At 41.3% G+C, this 16,720-nt stretch overlaps 1 long non-coding RNA gene across 1 annotated transcript in view; it reads left to right on the top strand.

Annotated features, from left to right (window-relative positions):
• LOC122461762 overlaps positions 1–16,720 on the top strand; it is a 181,301-nt gene that overhangs the window by 85,887 nt on the left and 78,694 nt on the right. The window contains exon 5 of the long non-coding RNA XR_006283925.1: positions 4,621–5,585. This is a non-coding gene — a long non-coding RNA (uncharacterized LOC122461762). The remainder of the gene's footprint in view (positions 1–4,620; positions 5,586–16,720) is intronic.

Below are 16,720 nucleotides of genomic sequence, written 5' to 3'. Positions count from 1 at the left end.
TCGTTGTTGTTGGGCCGTCAGCCCTATCTGGCTTTTCATTGTTGTATCTGAAGGGCTAGTTGTGGGTGTCACTCAAAGTAGCACATTTGAAATACAGATCATCATCATCATGTTTACGCCTCTGGTGTTTAGGGCAGCAACAAAGCACCTCCACTCATGTCTGTTTCTGGGAAATCTTTCAATGGTTTCCCAGGTGTGCCCCAGGTTTTTCAGCTTGGCTTCCACAGCTCTTTTCCATGTTGTTTTCATGCAGCCTCATTTTCACTTGCCTTCATGTGTCCATCTTATTGCTACTTTTGGTGATGGAATCAGTTTCCATCCGAAGCACATGGCCATTCCATCTCCAGGCAACCATGGTGCTCATATCCTCTTGGCTGCACTGTGTCAATAGATCTTGGTTTGAGATTGTTCTGGGCCAAAAGATACAGAGGATTTTTCTGAGGCAGGTTGTATGGAATGAAGACAGTTTGGACATGTCATATTTTCTCATTCTCAAGCATTCTGCACTATAAAGTAATGTTGAAAGTACGCAGCTCTGATAAATCTTGAGTCTGGTTTTGGTGTTGTATTTTGATGGTTTCCAGACGGTATTTAAGCTCCTGAAGGTGTTTCTGGCTTTACTGCTTTTGTTCCAGATGTCCTGGCTTGTTCCACCATCCTGACTGATGATGCTACCCAAATATGTGAATGTTTCTACACTGGTGAGAACATAATCCTCTATCCGTACTGGTGATGGTGAGGCAATATAAAGGTCATGATAGCTGTCTTATTGTGATTGATTTTCAGTCCAATTTGCTGGCTGAATGCTTTGTGTTGAGTTGTTTTTTCTTGTATATGGTGTTGGGTATGTGATAGGAGAGTGAGATCATCTGCGAAGTCCAGGTCTTCAAGGGATGAGAAGGGTGTCCATTTAATGCCTCTTGGCATGTCTTCTGTTGTATGCTGCATTATCCAGGCAATCCTGAAGAGGACTGCAGACATGACACACCCCGACATACTCCTGTTTTGACTTCAAAATTGAGCTCACTGTAATCAACACTGCATGTAAAGTTGAAATAAAAGCTTTTGATGATATTGATTATATGGAGAGGATTCCATATGCCCACAGAATGTGCCATAGTCTGGTCCTGTGAATGCTATCAAAAGCCTTCTCAAAGTCTATGAAGTTTATGTAGAGCTGCTGTTGCCATTCTAAGCATTGTTCTATTATGTTTCATAGAGTGAAGATCTGGTCTGTGCATCCACGCCCTTTCCAAAAACTGGCTTGCTCTTTTCTGAGAATGCTATCAACTGCCTCTGATATATGCTGGACTATGATCTTACACAATACTTTGCTTGGCACAGATAAAAGTAGATACCACATCAGTTATTACAATCACTGAGAGTTCCTTTCTTTGGTATCTTCACTATAACCCCAATGGTTTTTCCCTTTCCGAGACTGATGTAAACAGAGGGGCCAGGGTAGATGCTGCTAACTCAGGATTTACCTTGAACAATTCTGCATTCAAGTTATCCTTGCCAAGAGCTTTCCCATTTTTAAAGGGTTTGATGGTTTGAATGGTCTCTTCCTTAGTTGGGGTGTCTGTGTTGATATCAAGACTTTCTTCTGCCTCTTGAAGTCAAAACAGGAGTACGTCAGGGTTGTGTCATGTCTGCTTCCTCTGTAGGTGGCTCCCTGTTCAGCAATTCTTTGAAATGCTCTGTCCAGCACATTTCTTGTTCTTTTTCTGTTGTTAGTAGATGGACTTGTTTGTCCTTGATGAGTGATTGTTGGTGTCTGACGTTTACCAATGATAAGCCATGGCATTTTGTAGATGATTCCTTGTTCACCACGAGCAGCTGCATCCTTTGCTTGTGTTGCCAGATTATCAATATAATGTCATTTGTCCCCTCTCACAAGGCATTTGACCTCCTGGTATGCCTTGCTATACTTCTCATGATATTTGTCTGTTAGCGTCTGGGATTTTGTGTCTAAAACGTTTTTCTTCAGGGCTCATCTGATTTCTATGGCATTCCATGTGCTGGGTGTAATCCATTCCCTCCTTCTCTTCTGCCTGTAGCCTAGACAGACTTCACTACTCTGTTTACAAATTGCTGTTTCATTGTCCCACTTCTTGTTGATCTCATCTGCATTCCCCTCCTTTTCATCAAGGTCTGCAAGTGCCTGAAACCTGTTCTTTAACTGCAGAATGAAGGCTTTCTGTATTTCAGGGGACTTTAGCTTGTCAATGTCATAACATCTATATCACTTGTTTGGTGGACCCACACTTCTCAGTTTTAGCTTGATGGAGGCTATCACAAGGTGGTGGTCGCTGCCAACATCTGCACCTCTTCTCACTTTCACATCTGTCAGTGAGCATCGCCATTTGCCATTGATCATCATATGGTCAATCTGGTTCTTATCTCTGCCATTTGGAAAACACCATGTCAGCGTGTGGATTTCATGATGTTGAAATATGATTCCGCCAATGACTAGGTCATTTATATTACAGAAATCAACAAGACTCTCTCTGTTTTCATTCATGGTGCCATGCCCATGTCTTCCCATTGCTCTGTCATTGTTTGTTTTGTCCTTATCGACTTTGGCATTCAGGTTTCCCATGACAATAGTTAGGTTATGGCATGGTACTCTCTCTAACTCTGCCTGTAGTGTAAGGTAGAATTTGTCCTTTACTTCTTCGTCACCATCATTTGTCGGAACATAGCACTGAATTAGGGTGGTGATATTTTATTTCCCTTTCAGTATGACTGTCATAAGTCTGCTGCTGATTGACTTCCATTCAAGCAGGGAATGCTCCACTCCCTTCTTGTAAAGGATGGCAACACCCTCATGGTGTTATCCATCATCCTGTCCAGAATACAGTAGAGTTTCTCACGAGGCTGCTGTTAATCTTCCTGATCCCGTCCATCTGCTCTCGCTGACACCCAGGATGTGTAAGCTGTAGCATCTCATCTCTGCTGTGACCTGAGCTAGCTTCCCTGTTTCGTACATTGTCCGTACGTTCCAAAAACCAAGTTTGTTTTTTCTCTTGATGTTGAGCACTTCAGTGTTCATGCCAGTGGTTTCCTTTCAGCTTTCGCCACTGGCAGTCACACAGGTCATTGACTTCTGAAGGCTGTCACACACAGTAATGGCCAATTTCTCTATTGCTGTTTCTATAACATATTTTGTTTTTAATGGGACAGGGTTGCTAGCATTGTAGCTAACCCCCAAACTGGAGGACCAGGGTGTCTGTTTTTGTCTGGCCCCTCCCCCACAGACCAATACGGCATGGTTGAACCTACCAGGAGCAAAAAGCCCCCGCCAACATAGACTCTGAGGATCATTAGAGCACGCAAACTGTCCCATCACAACAAGGCACAGATGCCAGAAGACAGATAATGCTCAATATTCCTAACTTTAGATACAGAAAGGATACATGCATACAAATTGAATAATCACATTCAGTAAATCTTAACCTTTCCAATGATATCTCACATGAGCCGTCTTGCATTAAGTATATCTCAGTTATGCCGTATCCATATGATAAGCATATTTCCAAAAAGAATATGGAGTGCAACATCACAGGGGGATTCTAGGATTCAGGAATTTGGGACTGCTGATAGGCTGGCTGCACTGTTGCTTCAAGGAGGACTAACTAACCAGCAGAAATGGCCATCAAAATATTAACAATAGAGGGTAACATGGAAAAGATGGCTGGCTACCAAGTGCAAGGAATACTCCTCTCATGTTTGAGGACAAATGGAAGAGAAAATAGACACAAAAGACAAGCACAAACAGGATTTGCACTATGCCTTAAGAAGCAGGAGATGCTGCTTTCGAAGTATGGCTAAATCATGTTCAAGAAACATTCCAAGTTGCTAGAGTGTCGTGAAGCCAAATGCAGTCACCATTAGGTGAAGAGCTGATCAGAGAGGGTAGTGCAATGAGCCCTGTTGTACAATTGACAGCATTTCCTGACACTCACGTCTCATTTGGTAAGTATATTTGCAAAGTAGTCATAAAAGTTTATGTGCAATGTAATATTCAATGGTCACAGGTATCAGCTGCTGAAATATTATTTCTCATTAAAACTCTTATTGTTATTTAAGTTGCAAATATACAAAAATCCCGTGTGCCAGAAGTGCATTTGATTACTAAGCAGAGTCTGCACTTTCCCCTAATTCTCTCTTCATCAGCTGAATGGTGGGATGTCTCCCTGATGTACCCTGGCAGCCACTCAGATATGTCTGTGAAAGAATTATCTTACCTTTAGTTGTGTAATGCTCCACTTATGCCATACTCCAACTCTGAATATGTACTTCAATATTGGTCACCTTTTTGAACTGAAATAAAATTAGTGTTCCTACTGAGAAGTATATTGAATTTCCATTAGCTGAGTACAGAAATATACTCTTTATACAGAGCACTAATGAGGGGACAGTATTTAAAAATATATAACTTTACAGAATGAGTGTAAATATATCTTTTTGTATGTTTTGTTACACACAATAAAAATTAGATGATCCACAATGGGAGACAAAAATAGGCTTTTGCCATTTTCTGCACGTTTATGATATATAAAAATCTATAAAGCTTTTGTGCACCTGAGCTCCACTTTTTCTGCTTGTTTTTTACAGAAGAAATTCTTCAACTCTTCTCTACCCTGAAAAAATATATGCTGCCTGGAGAACTAGTGAAATTATGCCCTCACAAGACTCTGAGACCAAAAGCTGAGAAATGGAGAGAAAAGTAGAACTGCTCAAAATATGGAATTTCCGTTGCATGGAAAATTGAGAGATTTTTAAAATTTAGATTTGTCCTAAATCAGGACAAAATGTCAATCTCAGAATTTTTCACATGATTAAATGTTACAGATTTTTTTTACCTTATTGAAACATTTTTGACCAGCTATAAGGAAAAGTTTTAGTCTTTAAAACTCTAACATAAGAGGAGCCCGAAGGGGTTAAAGGACAGTACTGGGCCCAGGTATCTCCGCCCCTCCAGACCTAAAAAGCATGCTCCAACAGAAGAAAGGTTTGAAAAGGGAGTAACTCAGCTCAGAAGAGGAAAGGCTCCAGAGGGAGGACAGACATACCCTGAAGGTTCCTGACTAGGACATCCGGGAAGCCTCCTTGAGGTAATAAGACTATGCTGGGGCCAGTTGGGCCTAGTGGCTTGGTTTCCTTTTCTTTTTCTTTTTTACTTGTAGTGGACTGAAGTCAGGGGGAGAAAAGCAGGCTTTAGGAAGTGACCCAGGGAAGGTACCTTCTGGGAGCCAAAAACTGTTGACCCTCTTAGGATCCTGGGACAGAGCCTAGTGGAGTGGCTCCCATACCAACTGTCCCTACTCATCTCACTGCACCTCTGATTAAAAGAGGGACTGGACTGCAAGACTTACCCACAGGGAGGTGGCACTAAGGATGTTAACCCCTAGGCCATGTGACCCACCAAGGACTCTGTTACAAGGGGCCTTCAGTGGAGGACTTTACTGTAGCCAAGTTCCCCTCTGAGGCAGCTAAAAGGACCTGTGAATACATTGTGTAGGCTTCTCTACAGGCAAATCAGCATCAAACAGCGAAGGTGATGTCATGGAACTGTTGAGGTTAGTGCTACAGCAACATTCAGGATAGGGTGGTGGGGAATCACTGACTGTTGAAGAGTGACTCTTCATTTTATGCTTTGCACCATGCAGGGGTGAGGTATAAGCCCCCATTTCAACAGATTACACAGATGTGGAGATCTACTTGTGCATTATATTGGTGCTGAATTAGGTTTTGGGTGGCCATTTCTGTGGTGCTTGGTTCCCCAGTTGCCCTGTAGGATTGCCCTATCAGGTCTGATACCTGCAGTTTCTGGGGCTGCCATATATTTTGTCATCTCCTTTTTGGTTCGGCTGTGTAGTTCTCTCCATTTTTCTTTGTCCTCTGGCTTCCTGCCACTGACTGGGCCCTGACTGCATTGACTTCATTTATTATCTGGCTCCACAGCTGCTATTTTTGTGCTGCAGGTGCATTGCAGGACTGTGGATGCAGCTGAAAGTCATAATGGGCATCTACCTCCAGGAATGGGGGCAACTATCCCACCCATCCCCTGTGAAACTGGGTTTTTACATTGTGCCTTTTTGCTATTAATCTCACTGTACACACTGACACCTGCTCCATATCCTGGCCACCTGCTCCTCCTGTAGCAGTTTCAGCCCTGCCTTGCTCAGGATATTCAGTTTGTCATTGAAAAATTCTCTCCTATTCAGAGTACTGTTGCATATGCAGAGGTCATTAGCATATGCAAATGTGATGTTTACATATGCACGGGGGGGTTGTGGGTAGGGCGGCCCACACTAGGCTACAGACAGAGATATTTTCATATCTGGGTTTGGAAACTTGGCACCATATGAGTGTTCCAACCTCCAGTAAAGCCCTGCCTCCTCTTGGTAACTATTAACAAATTCGCTTCATTCAGCCCAGTAAATGGAGCTGCTTTCTGCCAGTGGCAGCCAGGCATTAGGGAGTGAGCAGAAGAGCCACCAGTTAGTTTCTTAGAAAGTTATTACTGATCCATTTGATCTTTCCACAGTCTTTGACTCTGAAATAAGAAGATTTCTGGTACATCCAGGTAGCCCGGATACCGTTTGTGTGTTGGGTAAATTCCTACTTTCCCTGCTCCTTCTGAAGTTGGCATTCAGCTAGAAGTCTTCCGTGAGGCACCATGTTTTTGAACAATAGGAGTGCAAATATGGCAGGTAAATTATTGAATGTGGTACATGGTTGATTTCAAGTGGTCAGGGTGGTTGTTTTGAGCACAGCTTGTTGTTTTGAGTACCTGAAAAATAAATCAAGTGCCCTCAGTTCTTGGCCAGTACACAACCAGCTCCCATCCTGTAGCCCATTAAGAGTTCACAAAGTACAACCTAGTGTATTGTAGGTGACTCAGCCCCTTGATCAGTGTGATGTTGTGTTCCAACATGCTGCTGTGAGAAGATGTTTCCTGACATTGTCTTGCATTTCTACAAGAAACATGGATTTTGGGTGAAACTATGTTGCACTAGCCTCTTATCTGGAGCAAGTTCCTTCTCTGCACCATTTCGCCTGAAGTCAGCTTAGGCAAGTAAACTAAAATGAAGAAAGAGGTTGACCACATCCTCTAGGAGCACCTTGCACTCTTCCTGGCTCTCTGTGGGTTCTTCCTATAACTTATTGTGCACCCATAGGACCAAATATGGCTTCCTGCTTAGTGCCGGTGGTCCTGGGGAAGTTGAGGAAACCAGCTGCATTTCACAAGTGGCACGGTAGTGGCTGGCTACCATAGCTTTATATAACAGCTGCCTTCTGTAAAACCTGATGACTGAGCACAGAGATGGAGCCAAAGCACCGAGATGACCTAAAAGGGCACAGAGGTAGTATAGTTTTTTAAAAGATTGAGAAACTCCCACTATCAGTTTTGAAAATGCCTCCAATTTACAGAGTGGTCATAAGAGAGGACATGACTTTCCTGCCGTCCATCGCAAATGGTCCCTTGAGTCCCTTAGTGCTTAACAAAATTCAGGTCGACAGTATTTCTATATATAAATGTAAAGCCAGGCACATAATTAGAAAACTCCATGTACCTCACCCTTTAAAATCTTAACATCTATTACTAAACAAGCCCATCATTGCTCCACACATTATTCCATCACCTCGCCAAATAACATAGAGACAAAGGGTTCTTGGACCTAGATTAAGATCTTCAGACTCCTTTCACATAGGCTATGGAATAACCATGTGATGGTGATTATTTCTGGTCACAAAGCCTGGGCCAGATTTCAGCTGATCCTTAGAGAGGAAAGTCTCCATAACACATTAGCAGTCCCCAGAAGCATACAGCCCCAAACATCCTTTTTGAAACTACAGCTTGCTGAGTAACTTGTTTTAAATCTAGGGTGTCAGCAGCACTTACAACAGGGAGGATTTTTTGTTAGTTTTTTTCAGCAGTGGATTGGCATGAGCTATTGGAGTACAGGTGGGCTTTGTTCATGTCACAGAATGTGTTTCATTAATTGCACAGCACACTGGCAGATTCCTGCAATGTCTTTCACATTCACTTTTGACAAATGTATGACATTCAGCAGGCATAAGGTGAAGGGCCACATTGCGGTTCTGTTGATTGTTATTCTTCTCATTATACTAGCAGTGTTCCTCCTCGTATCACTGAAAATGTTCCTTACAGATAATGATGATATTGATAACAAAGCTATAATTGGAGGTGGGGAGAGGAAGATTACATGACATCTGATTCCAAATGACTAGCCTTCTATATGCTGGATGAATACAGCACTGCAGCCAAAATACTTTTTGTTCACAGAGGAGGTACCACATGTACAGTGACAATGAGAGCTCCCTTGCACTGTCTGCCTCAATCCTGATAGGGGTGAGTGCAAGTGTGAAGGCAGTTTCTGAGATACGGATACCCATTCACTAGGAACTTGATTTCAGACCTACCAGTTTATTTCACATTGGCCACTGAGGAACAGCCATCCAGTGGTCTTACTTTTTATTCAACACTCATCTGGGCTACTACTGATCTCATGACCTGACCCAGAAGTAAAAAGTGTTTCCATCCTCTTGCCAATCTCCTGAGCCATCCAGTCTCTTTTGAAAGCATGTATTTTTAATTTATGACACGAATTAACTTTCTATCCTGAGAGACATAGGTGCTCCAATATTGTGGTGATGGAGGCCATAAGATACCTAGATAAGCAGTCATAAGTAATTAGAGAAATATGAAATAATGGGTATTGTTTTTTTAGGGTTTTTTTTTACTATAAAGGGATTTAAGAATTCCCCAAATAATGGGGGGGGAAAAAAAGAGCCAAGAAACAAGTACAAGGCCTACATACTCCTGTATAACTTAGAACTCCCAGGCTTTCAACAATGATTGTTTGGTATGCATTCGGCATAAACTCAGTGCCCTTGGAATCTGGAGAACTGACCAAAATGATAAGAGACCTCAATGTCATGAATGTGTGTGTGTTTTGGGGGAAGAGTCACCCTCTCCTTAGACAAGTTAATCTTCCAGAGAGAAGAGTTTTCATGAATGTGGGGAGTAGAGGGCATGTTGGGAAGGGAGCTTACATAGCGTCTGCTGAGGAGAAGGATTAATTGTTAGTTTTCATGCCTAATGCTTTGAAGATGCTGGAACAAGAATAGCATTGTCTGCAATGCCACACTTTGAGACATCTCCATCCCCCCACAGTGAAGCATCACCCATGCGCTTCCATTCTTAATACCAAAGTACAGTAACTGGTGCATAACTAATAGAGATAACTATTTTTGCTTTGACTTAATTTATTTTTAAAAATGTAGACAGTGCATTAGCACTATTACTGGGTGATGCCACGATGCTTGAAAACTATTATGAGAAGAAGCTGAGATTCTATTCAGATTTAAATTGCCAGCATGTTTATATCTTGAAGGATTTTTAGAAGCTTCTTGTTTTTTGTTTGCCCAGCAAGCCTTTTGTGGGAACCTAATGCACTGCTGTATATACTGCTCCCCCCTGAGAAAAAACCAGAAATTAAACAGCTGTAAGCGACCCCACAGCTCAGCCTGTCATTGTCCTTTCCTAGGCCTGTGCTATGTTAAGTTTCTCCCTGGGAATTATGTCAGAGGGAAAGGTTTTCATTCTCTCCCTAAGGCAACAGACCTCCTTCCCCTCCCGCCCGCCCCCCCCCCCCCCCACACACACACTTAGGACACAGTTACAGCCAGAGTCTCTCTAAAAGTACCCCCTTACGCTTGCAAGCAAACTGTCTTAGGCCCACTATTTTGATTATTTCTAAATATATGGAACTTTTCTGACACTGAATAATTATTATGACACATAATGATGTTTTCATTATATAATTGCATGATATATAATGAGCTGCAAAAGTCTATTTCCTCAGCTCTTTGAATACTGAACTTTTGAGATTAATTATGTTGATACTAAAGACACTTTTAATTACATGTACTGTGTAAACGTCATTGTTGAGATCAGCTGAGCATATCATTGCCTGAGCAGTTCCTTAAATATTTCAAAATCCCTGTTGTTTTTGTTTGTTCTAGATCAAAGTCTAAAGAAGTATGGTTTTACTTTTCCTTGGAAAATCTCCTCCCATGATGGATGCAATGATGAGGGCATATTAGAATGATTGGTGAAGCATAGCTGAACTGCCTGGGTTTAATTGCAGTACAAGAACATTGTTAAAAAATGGAACCATTTTATTTTAATAAATGCATCTAAATGTTTAATTCCATCTAATGTATTTTAGTAGATATAAAATGGATTAAATATATTTCTCCACCTGAAACTGCAGTTAGCCCCAACAATTACCCTAATAGCAATGGCAGCTACCGTACAATCAATAGCATATCATCAAGCCTTACTGGTTAGTCTCTAAGGTGCCACAAGTACTCCTTTTCATCAAGCCTTGTGATTATTCTTATTGATCTCCCGATGCTCTACTTCATATGCACCAGTCTGTAATTCTAATCTAGTGTCATGCAAAGTCACTACCCGTTTGTTTTAGTTCAGTGGGAGTGATAAACTAATGTAACCAGGCACAATGCCCACTCTGAGAAACCACTAATTGTCAGCATGAAGACAGCGATCAGCATGACTGACATAACGACAGTTGGCTTGTGGGCACACTCATCACCTGTGCCTTCCATGATTCTATTTAAAGAAGCTGTTATGGAAGCTTGGGAAGTAGCACAAATGTATGTTCTTTATCTATAATTGGATGTATTGCATATGCTTGCTTTGCTGGTGGCAACCTTTTGTGAAGAGAATCATAGCTGCTGTTTTTGGGTTGAGTTTGCATGAGAAATTTTAGTTCACTGGCGAAGACAGACAGAACACAAACATCTCCCCTGCTGAAATCATTCTAATGGAAGAGGGAACAGTCTGAATTATTTTATGTACTAAAATAATGGGATAGATGCCTTTTTAAAATTTGACTTTTAAATTTTTTGTTTTTTAAAATGTTTTCGAACAATGTAAAAGGGGAGGGGGAACTACAATGAAATTAGCATGCATATTACATTTGTTAAAATGTGGCCTAAATATTGTGCTTCAGCCATTGTGATTTACAGCTGTAATGGGCCACAAAAACCTAGCCCCATGCTATTCCCACACACAGATCATTGCCAGTGATAGTGTTTGAGACATTAACATACAGTGTTTGCAGGTATAAAATCTTTGTTTTACCATAGTGGCTGATGGGATGGTAAACAGGGGCAATGGTAATTTTTTTCTAGCCAATTGCACGAAATATCCACAGCAACCCACCTTCAATCTCCTTTTTCTTTGTCATGGCCAAATCGTTGTGCATTTAGTTTGCTCGTCCTCTGAGGCCCTTCCTCTTGATTGACACCTCAGAGGGAAATCCTGCTCCTGCCTCAATGGCTTCAGATGACTATTCTGTTGTCTCTCACAACAAAGCAAGTGCTGGTGTTCATGCATTATACAGTAGAACAGTACATTCTTGTATACTATATATATCCTTTCGCTCTTCACAGTTCATAGAATTACTATGGGACTAAGAAATGAGCTATGACAAATATAGGTTTTGAATTTGCAATCTAATGCCTAAAAGCACAGATTCTTTATGTAGGTCATCTACCTAGTTCTCCATTGTATAAGGGAACTGGACTTATTTAGTCTACAGAAGAGAAGAGTGAAGCAGGATTTGTTATGTAGCCTTCAGCTACCTGAAAGGGGGTTCCAAAGAGGATGGAGCTAGGCTGTTCTCAGTGGCAAATGACACAACAAGGAGCAATGGTCTCAAGTTGCAGTGCAGGAGGTCTAGGTTGAATATTAGGAAAACCAGTTTCACTAGGAGGGTGGTGAAGCACTGGAATGAGTTACCTAGGGAAGTGGTGGAATCTCCATCCTTAGAGGTTTTTAAGGCCCAGCTTGACAAAGCCCTGACTGGGATGATCTAGTTGGGGTTGGTCCTGCTTTGAGCAGGGGGTTGGACTAGATGACGTCCTGAGGTCTCTTCCAACCCTAATCTTCTAAGAGTCTATGATTCTAAAGAATATTTTACAATATTTAAGATATTTCAGGATTGCAAGATTATCAACCTGAAAGGCTAATGTGTAACAAAAATAAGTCAAGTTATGAGTCACAAGTTTTATCAGGGGCATAATTTGGCTTTCCTTTTCTAATGGCTATCATACAGGCCTAGAGAAATAAAATAAAATAGGAAACACACTAAAGAAATATGACATCATTTTTCCATAACAGTCATCGTCTTCACTGAGATAAGAGTAGCAGACAAGCTGTGGTGAGCAGGATGTTGTAAAGATTTGAAGTGTTTCACTTAGGGCTTGTCTACACTAGAAGCACTGCAATGGCACAGCTGCAGTGCGTCTAGTGAAGATGCTCTATGTGGCTCGGAGATAGCTCTCCCATCGGCATAATAAATACACTTCCATGAGAGGTCGTAGCTATGTTGGCAGGAGAAGCTCTCCCATTGACATAGCACTGTCTGCACCGGTGCTTAGGTCAGTGTAACTTACATCGCTCAGGGGGGTGGCCCATGGCTTATTCACACCACTGACTGACATAAGTTATATCAACACAAGTGGTAGAGTAGACCAAGCCTTAAACTTGGGGTGACCACAGTATTGGCAGCTGAGTATACAGGCAAATTCCACCACCTTCCCTTCACAAAATGCATCATTAAAGAGTTAGGAAGAAAGAGCAAATCAAGTAAGACAGGAAATAACTGCTGGCATTGCCAACGTTCTGCTTCAGTGAAGTTTGGTTAGGGCATCTGCTGAAATTAGCAAATATGCAATCCTTACATAGTCTGTCAGTTCAACAATGAGGTTTTCATGCTCTTTCTTTTTATGGATTCTGGAGTGACTCTGTAGTCCAAAGCGTGACACACATGCTCGTGAGCAGATCAGGCAGACAAAGTCATTGGTGAGCATCTTGGTAGCTATAGCAGTGGTATGACACTTTTCCTTTGCAGCTAAGAGTCGATTATTTCTGTCCTCTGCAACGGCTTGGAAAGCTGTGAGTGCTGTGTCTCGCCATGTAGCTCTATTTGATGTAGTCTTCTCAACATCATCTGGTTTTATTGCACCAAAGTGTGTGCTGTTTTTGATACTGTCCTTGTAGCGCTTTCTGTGATGGCCTTGATTCCCGTGTCTTTGTGCCAATTCTCCATAGAAATTTTTTCTGGGGAGTCGATATTCAGGCATCCTAATGATTTGTCCAACCCAGCATAGTTGGGCTTTTATCAGCATAGCCTCAATGCTTATGGTATTTGACTTTTGGAGAACCTCCAGGTTGGTAATTTTGTCTTGCCAGCAGATCCGCATAATGACGCGCAGATGGAAGGCCTCTAGCTGTTTGAGATGCCATTTGTACAGTGTCCAGGTCTCAGAGCCGTAAAGGAGAGATGTGAGCACAAAAGCATGATAAAGTTTTATTTTTGTTGAGAGGGTTATGTTGTGGGATTTCAGGACCTTGCTACGTAGCTTTCCTAATGACTGAGAAGCTTTCTGTATCCTGTTCGTGATCCCTTTGTCAAGAGATCCATCATTGGAGATGTTGCTGCTGAGATAGGTAAGACTGCCAACTTGTTTTATTTGGATTCCACTGATGTATATGCTAGGGGATATTGCATGGAGCCATGAAGATGATTGGTGCAACACCTCAGTTTTCTCTAGGCTTATTGTGAGGCCAAACAATTTTGATGCTTCAGCGAAGCGATCTACAATGCACTGGCGATCTCCCTCTGTGTGTGCTAGGAGGGCACAATCATCCACAAAGAGTGCTTCTCTTAGTAGGAGTTCTGTTACTTTTGTTTTTGCTTTAAGCCTTGTAAGATTGCAGGCTGAGCCATCATGTCTCTATCTGATGTATATGCCGCTGTTGATCCCATTTGTAGCATGGTTGAGAATTTGGGTGAAGAAAAGGTTGAACAGTATAGGGGCAAGAACACAGCCTTGTTTGACTTCATTTGAAATGGGAAAGGAGTCAGTGAGATCTCCATTAAAAAGTACCTGACCTTGCATCCCCTCATGGAATAAATGAATGATCTTTACCAGTTTTGGTGGGCAACCAAGTTTGCTGAGGATCATCAAATATGCAATAGGCAAAAAGTAAAAGCATTATCTTTTAGGAAAGGTAAATTTTACTATTTTCACTCAATGAGTAAAATTGACTGTAGCAAAATTTTGGCCACCCTGTACTGTGCCCGCACATCATGGCCACTCAGAACTTCCTGACAACTGGGGAGTTAAAAATGCTCTCCTCCCCTGGAACTATGTAAAAGGGAACGGTAATAGCTTTTAGCAGCATAGGACAGTTACCTAGACCTGGGCAAATAATTGAAAAAGGATTTGAGTATTTTAATGGATAATGGCTTGATCCAACTCACAGGTTAATGAGAATCTTTCCATGAATATCTATGGATGTGGATTCAGGACCTTGAACTGATGACTGATCTATTCACTCGTATTCATGGGCTGATATTGCCCCCCTCCCCTTTTTTTGAGTCTTGGAATGACTGCCACAAAAACTTTCACAGATGGCAGAAATTTGGAGTATTTTGCTGCAAATGATCATTTGCCTGAAAACTCATTCTAGACATCTCTTCGTGGATAAGAAGGTGGAAATGGAAGGAGAGAGGTTTGTCAACAGGAAAAGAAGGTATGGAAGAATGAAAAATAAAGAAATCATGCAATTAACACAATAATAAGAGTGTTCTGCTGGATGCCATGCCCAAGGCCGATAGATAATACAGCAAGGACATAGGAACACCATTCACAAAGAACAAGTGGTGTGTTGAATGCCTTGTGACTGACAACATAATGTAAAATGGAGACCAGCTCATTCATTCCATGCATATGACAGATATATGTGATTATGTAGAGGACAGGAGGAATACACAGTAGCTCATTGGTCAGAGCCCTATCTCTCAAGCAGTTAGGACTATCCATGTACACAGTTTCCAGGTCTGAATGTGACAAGAGAAAATTAAATGTAAAGTCTGCTAAATTGTAAATATAGCAGTTAAGACTTCCTCTTGCTTCAGTCAGGAAGGAAGTAGCTTAGCTATTTCAAGTCCTGTGGCCCAGGACATAGATGCGTATATAATGTTCATTCTGATGCAAAAGAGAATAGAAAAAAAATTCAAATGTTCTAAAGTTTATCTTTCTGTTAAGTCTTAAAGTGTACCCTTTCCCAAGAGCATTATTTCCCCTGTTAATTTCTTCATGTCCTAACCTCTTGTTCGTGACAATTAGAAACACAGTCAAGGAATCTAAACCATAACATGTGACTTGTGTCCAGTCACAAAGTCATTGCTGAATTGTGAACACTGCATTCTGCATACACAATGAAATATAGTTCACTAAACCTCCATCAGGTGAAATATTCTGAGTTAACTTGTCTGAAGAATTATGAATAATGGATGATTGAGAGAATAATACTCATAATAAACCATTCACAAAGAAAATAAAAGGTCAAATTTGATGAACAAATTGTTTCTAAGACACTTTGACTAGCTCAGACTATTTTGGGCAAGTAAGCAAGTCTGTTTCCTTTCAGTACAATATAGTAGTACACACACACACACACAGCTGAGCAAATAAATTGATTTGTTCAGTTTGGGAGGCAATCCAAAAAAATGTTAGTTCAGTTCAAAACTATATTGATTTTTTTTCTCACCAAATTTTTTTACATAATTTTGAGCTGCACAAAGTGTTTTACCTTAGAGACTAACAAATTTATTTGAGCATAAGCTTTTGTGAGCTACAGCTCAATGCATCCGATGAAGTGAGCTGTAGCTCACGAAAGCTTATGCTCAAATAAATTGGTTAGTCTCTAAAGTGCCACAAGTACTCCTTTTCTTTTTGCGAATACAGACTAACACGGCTGTTACTCTGAAACCTGACAAAATGTTTTGTTTGATCCAAAATATTTTTTTCCCCAGTTTTTCATTTTGGATCATTTTTCAGTGTTTTTCACCATTTGTTTGTTTTTAACAAAAAAAAAAAAAAGAAAGAAAGAAAGACATAAATTTCAAAACAAAACACTGTTTCAAAATTAAAAGTCAAAATATATGGATTTTCCACACCCCTGAGCAATGTAGTTATACCGACATAAGTTGGTAGTGTAGACCAAATCTCTAAGGGTAGGTCTACAATTAAAACACTACATCGGTGCAACTGCACCACTGTAGCACTTGAGTGAAGACACTTCTACAGCAATGGAAGAGCTTCTTCCATCGCCATAGTTAATCCACTTCCAAAAGAAGTGGCAGCTATGTTGATAGGAGAAGCTCTTTCAACAACATGAAGCTGTATACAGTGTCTCGAATCAGTCCATAATTTTAGTGTCTAGCAAAGTCCCAGGCTCATCTGTTGAAAGGGTTGTGCAGGTTTCCTTTGAGGATGAGAACTGATAGGTCAGATATAGAGTCATTGCTTTGTGATAAGTGTTTACCTGCAGGTGATATAGTGATTTTGTCTTTAATCATTTTCCTGTGAGTTCATTCAAGAGTGTAGTGATTGTCTGGTTTCACCCACATAGTTGTTGTTGGGGCATTTAGGCTATGTTTACACTGTACTTTCGTCAGTCGCGGTTCCCAGCCAATGGGAGCTGCGAAGCCAGTGCTCGGGGCGGGTGCAGCGCGCAGAGCCGCCTAACCGTGCCTCTGCCTAGGAGCAGCAGGGACATGTCACGCTTGTGGGGAGCCAC

Source organism: Chelonia mydas, chromosome 9 (assembly GCF_015237465.2).
Source record: "Chelonia mydas isolate rCheMyd1 chromosome 9, rCheMyd1.pri.v2, whole genome shotgun sequence".
Taxonomy (NCBI): Eukaryota; Metazoa; Chordata; order Testudines; family Cheloniidae; genus Chelonia; species Chelonia mydas.
This window is presented reverse-complemented; position numbering and strand designations above follow the sequence as displayed.